This window comes from Salvia miltiorrhiza, chromosome 5 (genome assembly GCF_028751815.1).
Source record: "Salvia miltiorrhiza cultivar Shanhuang (shh) chromosome 5, IMPLAD_Smil_shh, whole genome shotgun sequence".
Taxonomy (NCBI): Eukaryota; Viridiplantae; Streptophyta; class Magnoliopsida; order Lamiales; family Lamiaceae; genus Salvia; species Salvia miltiorrhiza.
Genome location: NC_080391.1, coordinates 44,111,351 through 44,122,473, shown reverse-complemented (window position 1 = coordinate 44,122,473; position 11,123 = coordinate 44,111,351).

The following is an 11,123-nucleotide window of genomic DNA, read 5'->3' as shown; positions in this document are numbered from 1 at the left end:
GTATTATGTAAAGATGGAAAAACGAGTTTTACTATATGATCACATCTACCAGAAAATATATATGTCGATTCATTAAAATTAATTTGTTTGGTATGTGTTATTTAAATTAAAAAGGTAATATATGTTTAATAAACGAATAAGCAAATGAGAAGTAGTTTGAACAGAAAAAATATCATAATTATTGGATTGAAACCTTTTAAACTAACCGTACAAAACAAATCAAACAATATACAGATCCTACTCATAGCTAGGTTTTGTCCCATACACCTAACTTTCACCATGCATAGCCAATTTTATAATTATTCTTACAAATTCTCCAAAAATAATAATTATTCGTACAATAATATATAAAGGTATAAATGTGGCGCAATGCTATCAGAAAGAATTGTGGTCCATCTTTACTTTGTGGTTTCACATATTAATTTGACAAATTAAAACGAAGTTATTAAATACTCCTAATTATACCTAGGGTTGTAAAAGAATATAATCGAAGCGAATATCATTGTATTCAATTTGTATTCATGAAATTATTTAAGATTTGAATCAATATTTGAATACATTTCGAATAATAAATCCGATTCGTATTCAATTTGAATTGATATTCGAACTATTCGTATTTGATTCGAATATTCGATTCAATTCAATTCAAAATTTTATTAAAAAAAATATCTAAAATAATATTCTAAACAATATAAAATTCTATATTCAACATGAAAGTGAAAGAAAGATGGGTGCTTGCTCTTGAATTTAGGGCTTAGAGATATTAAGATTTAGTTTTAATCATCTTTGTCTTTTGTTTAATTCATTTAATTATAATTTATTAGCTTATCTATTTAAGCATAAGGTTTAGGTTGGTGCTTGCTGTTATACGTTGCTTTCATTAGTTATCTCTATTGAATTACAATTAAATTAAATAGTTATAAATAACATATTATATATATATATATATATTATAAATATTTAATTGAATCGAATACTTACGAATATAGAATCGAATATCAAAATTTTCAATTTGTATTTGGTAACTAATCGAATCAAAAATATTATTTGTATTTGGATTCGATTCGTAAATTTTCGACTACGAATATCAAAATTTGAACACGAATACCGAATCGAACAAAATTATTTGATTCGTATACAACCCTAATTATACCTCATCATCTAAAAAAAGGTTATACTACTACCACGTTGTTCTGAATGAGTATTAGGGTGTGTTTGGCTGAGCTTATAAGTTCTTTAATATAATTTATAAATTGTTTAGGAGCTTATAAGCTCTTTGAAAGTATTTGACAAAATATAAGCTTCTTCAAAGTATTTGGCAAAATAAGCTCCTAATTGAAGAGTTTATAAGCTCTCCAAAAAATAAGTTCCTCCACTCCAACTTATATTCTTATTATCTTATAAGCAACACTCATTTTACAAAATAAACTAAACTATGATTTTTTTTTTTATCATATATCATTCCAATTTTATCTTTTTTCGATTATCCTTCTAACAAAGATTTTCTCTTTATAACTAAAAATTATAATCTCTCTAGTTATAAGCTCAATTATCCAAACACTTTGATAACTTATAAGCTCTTGAGAAATTAACTACATCTTATAAGCTCTTTTAACACCATATTAGTCTTATCGTGTATGGTTACTTTTTTCTATCTTAATTATACAATTATCATGGAAACATCATAATATATACATAAATTACATTCATAATTAGAATGTGAATTGTCTTCGCAAAATAATAATTTGTTATTATAGTCTGTTATATATGCGCAACGCAAGGACTGTGATGTTTTAAAGCTTAGCATGCACTATATATATAAAATCTGAAGTGATATAATTATTACCAGTGTGTGAAAAGTGGATAATAAAATAATAAAAGAAATATTATTCTGAAATTATGTCATTGCACAATAATATTAATTTCGTTAATGCATGCATGACTGGGTCATATCTATATACAGTTTTTCATTACCAAGGAAAAACATAAATGTGACTATGGGGGTAAAATAAATTAAGTTATTGATTAATTAATTTATTTATATTGCGAGAATATATAATATTGATTTAAGAAAATGGGATGAACATAAATTTAATTTTCTTGATGTACGGCATGGCAAGAGCCAATTAATAAGGCCACCTTTAAACACTTAAATTACATAAGTTCGTGACCAAAAATTGCTACATATATATTTTATTCATATTTACTATTTATTGAGATTTTAGTCAATAATTACATCATATTTCTATAAATAAATAATATTCACCCTATGTGTTTGCGAGTGTGTGCGTGTGCGTAATAAATTTTAACTTTTTAATATATAGTACTCCATCTTTTTTGTTCATCGTTACTTTTTCTCATGGATTTAATTAGAACTTAGCAATTCGTATATATATTAGTACCATGTTAAGTTTTCGTTGTCCTAAAAAAGGCTGTACAAAAATTAACGTAAAATATAAGAAAATCACATTTTAAAGATAAATTGGTGAAATTCACGTTACGATTGGGATATATAGGTTATGATCCTAAAATCGGGGGGGGGGGGGGGGGGGGGGACAATTTACGTAAAACATATAAGACAGCCCATATTTGAAGACAATTTGGTGATATATAGGTTAGGATTGGTTGAGTTCGGGTCCCTATATAGCTATAAGTAATAATTAGTTTATCATAATAATCCAACCAAAAAATTATTTAATTAATCTAAACTTGAGGAGTACTGCGGATTGAATACACACTGATTTAGCAACTGAAATTGAACACTGCACTAGGGTGATAAACGAATCGGATTGAGTGGAATATCGTGATTTTAATCATCCATCAAATCGAATGACATTGAGTATTTATATTTTGAATCAAATATGAATATTAAAATTCAAAAATCGAATCGAATACAAATTATTTAATTAGTTTACAATCGCAATGACCAAAGGTCGATCTATACAAATTTTTATCAAATATATATTAAATATATTTAGCCTAATATCTATATACTTTAATTTTAGCCCAGTCGAACTTTAAAAAAAAATCTTTCAACATAAAAATAAAAATTAATTTATTTTTGTAGAAGATAGATTATTTAAAAAAATATAAATATAGTTTTTTATATTCTTTCAACTATAATGGTACAATTGGTAGGAATAGCGTTAGTATATGTTATTGAATCAATAGAAATTAGAAACAGAATAGTTATTATTTATTATAGTCGGTGATCGAATTTTAGTCCTAAGTCCATTAAAATTCTATTTACACATAAAAATCACTTGTACAGACTGCCCCAAAATTTTGGCTCAGGGGCTACCGCCCCCAAACCCCCATTCAATACCATCGAGTTCAACCCCCCCTATCGACAAATCTTGGATCCGCCCCTGGCAATGACGAAGCATGGCTTGTGGTGGAAGAATGACTTCAATTTAAAATTATAAACTTTTACTTTTTAAATGGTGAAGAATGACTTTAATGCATGTATATTATGATTCTTTGCATTTTTTCCTTTTAAAATTATTAATTATTATAATACCATAATTATTTTACTATATTTCTTTTTGTTAGATATAAAAAGTGGGGATTTTTGTGGGTTGTTAGATTATGGTGTATTGACTTGTAAAATCAATTCAAGCAGAAAATAAAAGCTAAAAAAATGATGAAGAAAAATGTTGTTTTTTTCATATATCGGGATCCGTCCGTTACAATAGAGAAAATTGAGGTATTTATAAACTGCATACATGAGGGGTAAAATAGCAAAAGATTGTCTATGTCACATGCTCCGCATGTACGGTTGTTGCTGCGATATCCGCCAATTGTCAGAATATGTCGGTGTTTTGAACGGTAGTGCCAGTGCCGGAGCTCGAGTCCTACATAACGGGAAGGGTTATAGATCAGTTGGAATCTTTCCTTAGCTGGAGTTCTTTCGCGTCTGGAGCTTTTCCACGGCTGGAACCTATCTCGCGACTGGAGCCCTTCCAGAGCTGTTTCTCTCCACACGACGTCCTTCCGCTGACAAGTGGCCATTCATGAGGCTTCTTATTGAAATCTCCAACGCTGGCTTAATAGTCTCATATATAATCATTTTTCCTCTAATTCTCCTTTATTTTGTCCATGTGTCGTAATCTCAGCTCTTCACACAGTTTTTTCCTCATCACTTTTATAATATTAAAATTCTTATATATATATAATTAAATATTTGTGAATATAAAATTAAATCCATCCAACAAAGTGATGAATCCACCGTAAATTTTACAATCTAAGAGTGTAAAATAGTTCATAATTTACTTTAGCTATCCACGTACACACACACACACACACACACACACACATATATATATATATATATATATATGTTGAAGAATATTTTGTATTTAGTTTTCCTTATTTATGTTGTAGCCCTAGTTTTCCCCTATATATGTGTGGGAGGTCTCTTGTATTTTACACACTGAACATAATAAACTATTCTTCCTCTCCTATGTCTCCATATTTTACCATTCTACATGGTACCAGAGCGGGTGTGAATATTTGCCCTATTTTTTTCTGTGCGCTGCCACCGCTTAGGGTTTCACTTCTGCCGCTGCTGCTGCTATCTAATTTTTGTGTTGTCGTCTCTCTACTTCTTTGTTGCTGCTGCTCTGCCTAGGGTTTTACTTTTCTGCCCTTCTATTATCATATGCTGCTTTAGGAACCACCATTAAATTGAATGGTTTCAACTATCTGCTATGGTCTCGTGCTTTTCTGTTATTCTTATGATCTCAGAAAAAATGACATCATGTTTTATCATGGAGTGCTGATGATTGTTCTGTTATGACTTGGCTTTTCAATAGCATCGATGAACCTGTAAGTAAAAATATCATGTTCCTAGATACTGCTTAAGCTATGTGGGATACTTTAAACGAGATGTATTCTAATGACAAAAATGTATCTCGTGTGTTTAAGTTGTATGAGAAACTCTTTTCTCATACACAAGATGACCAGTCTATCAATGACTATTTTTCTACTCTTAAGGGGATTGCTGATGAAATCCTCATCTATCATCCTTTATCTTGTGATGCTGTGACACGGGCGACTCAGTGGGAGGAATTTATGGTTGCAGAATTCCTGTCTGGTCTGAATGCTAATCTTCGGGAGGAATTTATTGGCAAGTGATAATGTTCCCACGTTATCTAATGCTCTCTCGTGTGTTCTGTGTGTCACCACAGGCCGTATTGAGACCACTTCTTCTGATACTTCTGCTATGTTAGCTCGAGGTCGGGGTCGTGGTCATGGCCGTGGTGGTGGTGGTCGTGGAGCTGATATTGACAAAGATGCTCGTAGCTGCTCTCATTGTGGTCGCACCAATCACGTGTCTAAAAAGTGTTGGGCGAAGTTTGGCAAACCAGAATGGGCGACCAAGAACAAGGCTTCTACTGCTCAAACTGTTTCTCCTGCAGAGACATTGTCTTCCATCGCTGACATGGTCTCTATCCCTCGTGCTGATTATGAGTCTTTTCTGACTTCTTCCACCAATTCTTTTACTATGGCTGCATCTACCACTGCAGGTGCATTTGCCGTGTCTCATGGTAAGTCTTGGATGTTGGATTCCAGTGCTCCTGCCCATATTATCGGTACCAAGTCACTCTTAGAATCTTTTTCTTCCTCATCTCTACCATCTGTCCGTCTTGCCGATGACACTTATTCTCCGTTAACGGGGACTAGTGTTGTCAAGCTTACCACTACTATAACTCTTCATAATGTTATGTTTGCTCCTAAGTTTCCTATTAGTTTGTTATCTATTAGTCAGCTAACCAAAACTCACAATTGTTCTGTCACCTTTTATCATTCCTATTGTACCTTTCAGGACCCACAAACGAAGAAGACGATTGGTGGAGGACATGAGCGTGACGGTTTATATTACCTGGATTCTGTCTCCCCTGCACCTTCCCGTGCTCTCTCTGCCACTGTGTCTCCATATCAGTGGTATTGTCGTCTTGGTCATCCGTCTTCTGCCAGTCTTCGAAGTTTAGTTCTTGTTGCGTTTGTTGATTTTCAATGTGAGTCCTGTGAGTTGGGCAAACACTATCGCACTTCTTTTCCTCCTTGTGTCAATAATTGTAGTTCTTCTTCGTTTAAATTAGTCCATTGTGATGTTTGGGGTCCTAGTCGGGTAGAGTCTAAGGGGGTTTCAAGTATTTTCTGATTCTGGTTTATGATTATTCTCGCATGACATGGTTGTATTTACTCAAGCAGAGAATTGAGGTCCCTCTTACACTCAAATCCTTTTATCATGAAATAAAAACTCAATATTCTGTTGATTTGCGTATTCTTCACACTGATAACGCACTTGAGTTTACACAAAAGTCCATTTCATCATTCTGTGACTCTTATGGTATAACTCATCAAATGTCTCACTCTCACACATCTCAACAAAATGGGGTAGCTGAATGCAAACATCGTCATATTTTGGATGTAGCTCGTACTCTTATGTCTCACATGCATGTTCCTAAGTATTTATGGTATGATGCTGTTCTTACTGCCTGCTACCTTATTAATAGGATGCCTTCTAGCGTGTTGCATGGGGATATTTATTTTTCGTGTCTTCATCCTCGCATATTTGGGTGTGTCTATTAAGTTGTCCCCACTATTGCAGGTGTATACACGACGTCCTAGGACACCACCAGTGCCAGAACCTGTCTCAGAATCTGTCCCAGAACCAATCTCATGTCCATCATCTGCGTTATCTTCGCCTGCAGCTTCTGAAGGTCATCCGCATACCACTGATGATCTACCCATAGCTCTCCGCAAAGGTAAACGTACTTGCACCACTAAAATCCCATGTCTAACCATATTTCTTTTGCTCGTTTGAGTCCTCCTTTTCGTGCCTTTCCTTTTTGTCTTCTGTCTACAGTCATTCCAACATCTTACCAAGAGACACTTAAACACCCTATTTGGCGGGCTGCTATGGATGAGGAGATGCGTGCTTTACTCAGTAGAGGTACGTAGGTTCTAGTGTCTGCCACTCTATCAGCAGTTATTGTAGCTTGTCGCTGGGTGTTCACGCTAAAGTTTCTTGTTGATGGTACTGTTGAACGGTACAAAGCTCATCTTGTGACCAAAGGGTTCACCCAAACCTATAGTGTAGATTACTTTGAGATGTTCTCCCCCACTGCTCGTCTGAATTCGTTTCGGATCTTATTTTCCCTAGCTGTCAATCTTTCTTAGCCAATGTATCAGTTGGATGTGAAGAATGCCTTTCTCTACGGCGATTTGACTCCGACTGTCTATATGGAGCAACCTCCAGGGTATGTTGCTCAGGGGGAGGATGCTACTAAGGTCTGTTGTCTCAAAAAGGCAATTTATGGGCTTAAGCATAGTCCGAAACCTTAGTTTGATAAATTCAGCAGTGTTCTTGGAAATATCGGATTCAAGCAGTGCAAGTCGGATCACTCTGTCTTTATGCGCCATCAAAAATCTGGAATTGTCATTCTCATTGTATATGTTGATGATATTCTTGTATCTGGCAGTGATGTACAGGGGATTGATGAGACAAAGAAGTACTTGCAGCAACAGTTTGTTATTAAGGATATAGGACATCATAAGTATTTCTTAGGAATTGAAATTGCTCACAGTAAGTCTGGAGTTTCTCTGTCTCAACAAAAGTATGCTATAGATTTGCTTACAGAAACTCGATTGCTTGGAACGAAGCCTGTTGATACTTCTATGGATGTTGATCCAAGTGTTTGGGATGATAGTGGAGACTTCTTCGAGGAGAAAGCTAAGTATAGACGACTTGTTAGAAAACTTATCTACTTGACAGTAACACGGCCTGACATTTCTTTTGTTGTTGGCTTGGTCAGTTGTTTCCTGTATAAGGCTAAGCAAGTTCATTAGGATGCTGCTATTCGGATTCTTCGATATATCAAGAAATCTCCGAGGAAAGGATCGTTATTCAAGAAGAATGGTCATCTAAAGATTGAAGGATATTCTGATGCTGATTATGCTGGCTCTAAAACTGACAGGAAGTCTACTTCTGGATACTGCACCTATTTGGGAGGAAATTTGGTAACTTGGCGAAGTAAGAAACAACAAACTGTTACTAGATCTTCTGTCGAGGCCGAGTATAGAGCTATGGCTCACACTACTACTGAAATTATTGGAGTGAAGAATCTACTTGAGGAATTGTGGTTTACTTTCAATGAACTCTTACCTATGTATTGTGATAACCAAGTAGCTAGCAATCTACATTGCTAACAATCCAGTGTTTCATGAGAGGACTAAACATATTGAGGTTGACTGTCATTTCATTCGTGAGTGTGTCTTGAGTAAGACTATTGCTACTCCTTTCACTTCTTCGTCCAACCAGTTGATGATATTTTCACTAAACCGTTGTGCGGAAAATGATTTTCTGAACTTTGCACCAAGTTGGACATGATCGATATATATGCTCCAGCTTGAGGGGGAGTGTTCAAGAATATTTTGTAGGAGTATTTAATTTTCTTTATTTATGTTGTAGCCCTAGTTTTCCCCTATATATATGCGGGAGGTCACTGGTATTTTACACACTGAACATAATAAACTATTCTTCCTCTTCTATGTCTCCATATTTTACCATTCGACAATATATATATATATATAGGGTTGAGTTCAATAGAGAATTATCTTTTTATTCATTATGAACAAATCTATTCATTTTACGAATAGATCAACATAAGTAATGAACAGTCGAATTTAGTAAAAATAAAGAAAAACTCGCCACCAGCAGGATTCGAACCCTTGGCAAATTGTTGTTCATGTGGTACATTGATCTGTTCATTAAAATTATAGATCTGTTCGTTTTTATTTTACGAATTCTCTATTCTCCACAATATTTAGCTTCTCTGTTGAACCCTTCTCTCTCTCTCTCTATCTATATATATATATATATATATATATATATATTTAAATATTTAATCAGCTGGTATCTACGAATATCGAATCGAATTGAGTATCATAATTTCATATTTGTATTTGAATACTAATTGAATCGAATCGAATATTATATTCTTCGAATTTAAATCGAATATTTTCGAATATCAAAATTTCGTAACAGCGGTCCTTTTTTTTCTTTTTCTTTTTTGAGGTAAAACAGCGGTTTAAGACTCAATTAAAGTGTGAATATTATTTATTTATAGAAAAAAAAAGCATAGTAGTATAAGTATTTCAGAAACATATTTTTAGATAAAATCTATATGTATAAAGTAGTTATAGGATTAGGCATTATCCACACTACAACACGAACACGTACGATATCTTATATACTTATTGGTAACAACGATGGCAAGCTTTAAGTTTGAATATTAAGCATATATATGGTGTAAGAATGAAGACATAGACGTAACATAAAAGTCCATCAAAATCATGCTATCCAACATTAATTTAATTTAATGTAACAAGCTAGGTTGCCACACTATTCATGCATTGTGGTTCTTGCATGTGTACAATATCAAATCCCTTCATTTATTAAACTCACTATTTCTGCCTTACTGCTCATGCAACTCTTTGGGATCAGGAATTGGAGTAACACTTGCAAATTTGATTTTAAAGAATTAATTTTGAGATTTTTGAGAACCACTTCTTCGTGTTGAAAATTATCTTGAGGTACGTGTCTATGGCGGCTACATTAAGCATTACTTGTCACCAATGTCTTATTCTACAACTTGTCGGGTCGGCTATTCATTATTCACTAATTCAAATTAAGATTAAAATCATAATTAAAACAGCATTATTATAATAACAAAATAAAAGGCAATCAACATTTAGGTTATTTTTTAATTATTATTATTATTATTATTATTATTATTATTATTATTATTTTGGGTAGGAGAAATATATACTAGTATTTTTAAAAATTACGTAATAGTAAATTCAAACTTGAGACATTTAATCTCAGACATTAAATCTCAGACATTAACCATTTTAAAACTAAATCAATGGATAAGAGCATCTGCAACGGTTACACGATAGCAGCCTACACGTGTAAGGCTGCTATCGTGTAACCGATGCAGCAAACACTTACACAAGGGCTACACGTTCTATCGTGTAGCCCTCACAACCGTTGAAAATAGGCGCGTGTTTTACACGCGCCTTTAAAAAAAATTGAATATTTGAATTTTGATTTTTTTTTTTTAGGATTTCAAAATTAATGCAATTTAAATTTGAAGTAAATTGTGTAATTTAAATTTATGAAATTAAACTTAAATGAAAAATGAAAAAGTCAAAACTAAAACTATCATGTAAGCTATCATGTAATCCCAATGCGGCCTCTTTACACCACGTGATCCCCCCTCATAAAGTAAGCTATCATGTAACACCAATGTGGATGCTCTAACACAAAAATCAAATTATTTACTATACGGAGTCAGCCATATTAATCAACGATACCTAATGAATTAATGTTAGTAGACTAGTAGTATGTTTATATTTTGGTGAATCGGAGAAACACAGAGCCATTGTTAATGGGTGAGCCGTCAAATAAACCATACTTGCATCCAATATAACTCACGAATTTTATGCGATAAGCTTAACCTTAGCACTAGTAATTTCCTTGAGCATTTGATAAGCTAAGAAACGTTTCTAATTTGGAAAATTAAACTAAAACAATATTATTATTATTATTATTATTATTATTATTATTATTATTATTATTATTATTATTATTATTATTATTATTATTATTATTATTATTATTATTAGACTGAATTCGTTTAAGGTTAATTGCCTGTAAATACACGAATTATATCGAAAGTTCGATTTTAACCAACACTATTTTTTGGTAAATTAATACTTTTTGAAATTTGGCCTGAATTAAAATTCCGACTACATTTAATCGTACGTGGACAACGGAATTTTCTTATGTAGTTTGATTGGGCGTATTTTATACGCATATTTTGGGCGTTTTCGTGTGATTTTTATGATTGATTTATGCTAAATATCATCTTTTAGGATTCTTTTCAGATCCTAAGTGGTTCCTAATGATTTTTTGATAGATTTTGAACAAGGAGATTGAATTTTGAAGAGTTTGAATATGTGCGAGTCTGCCATGCGGTGTGCCCATATCGTCTGAATTGGCGAGAGGCTATTAGTGGCAGCCTTTGACTTTTGTTAGTGGGCCATTATTT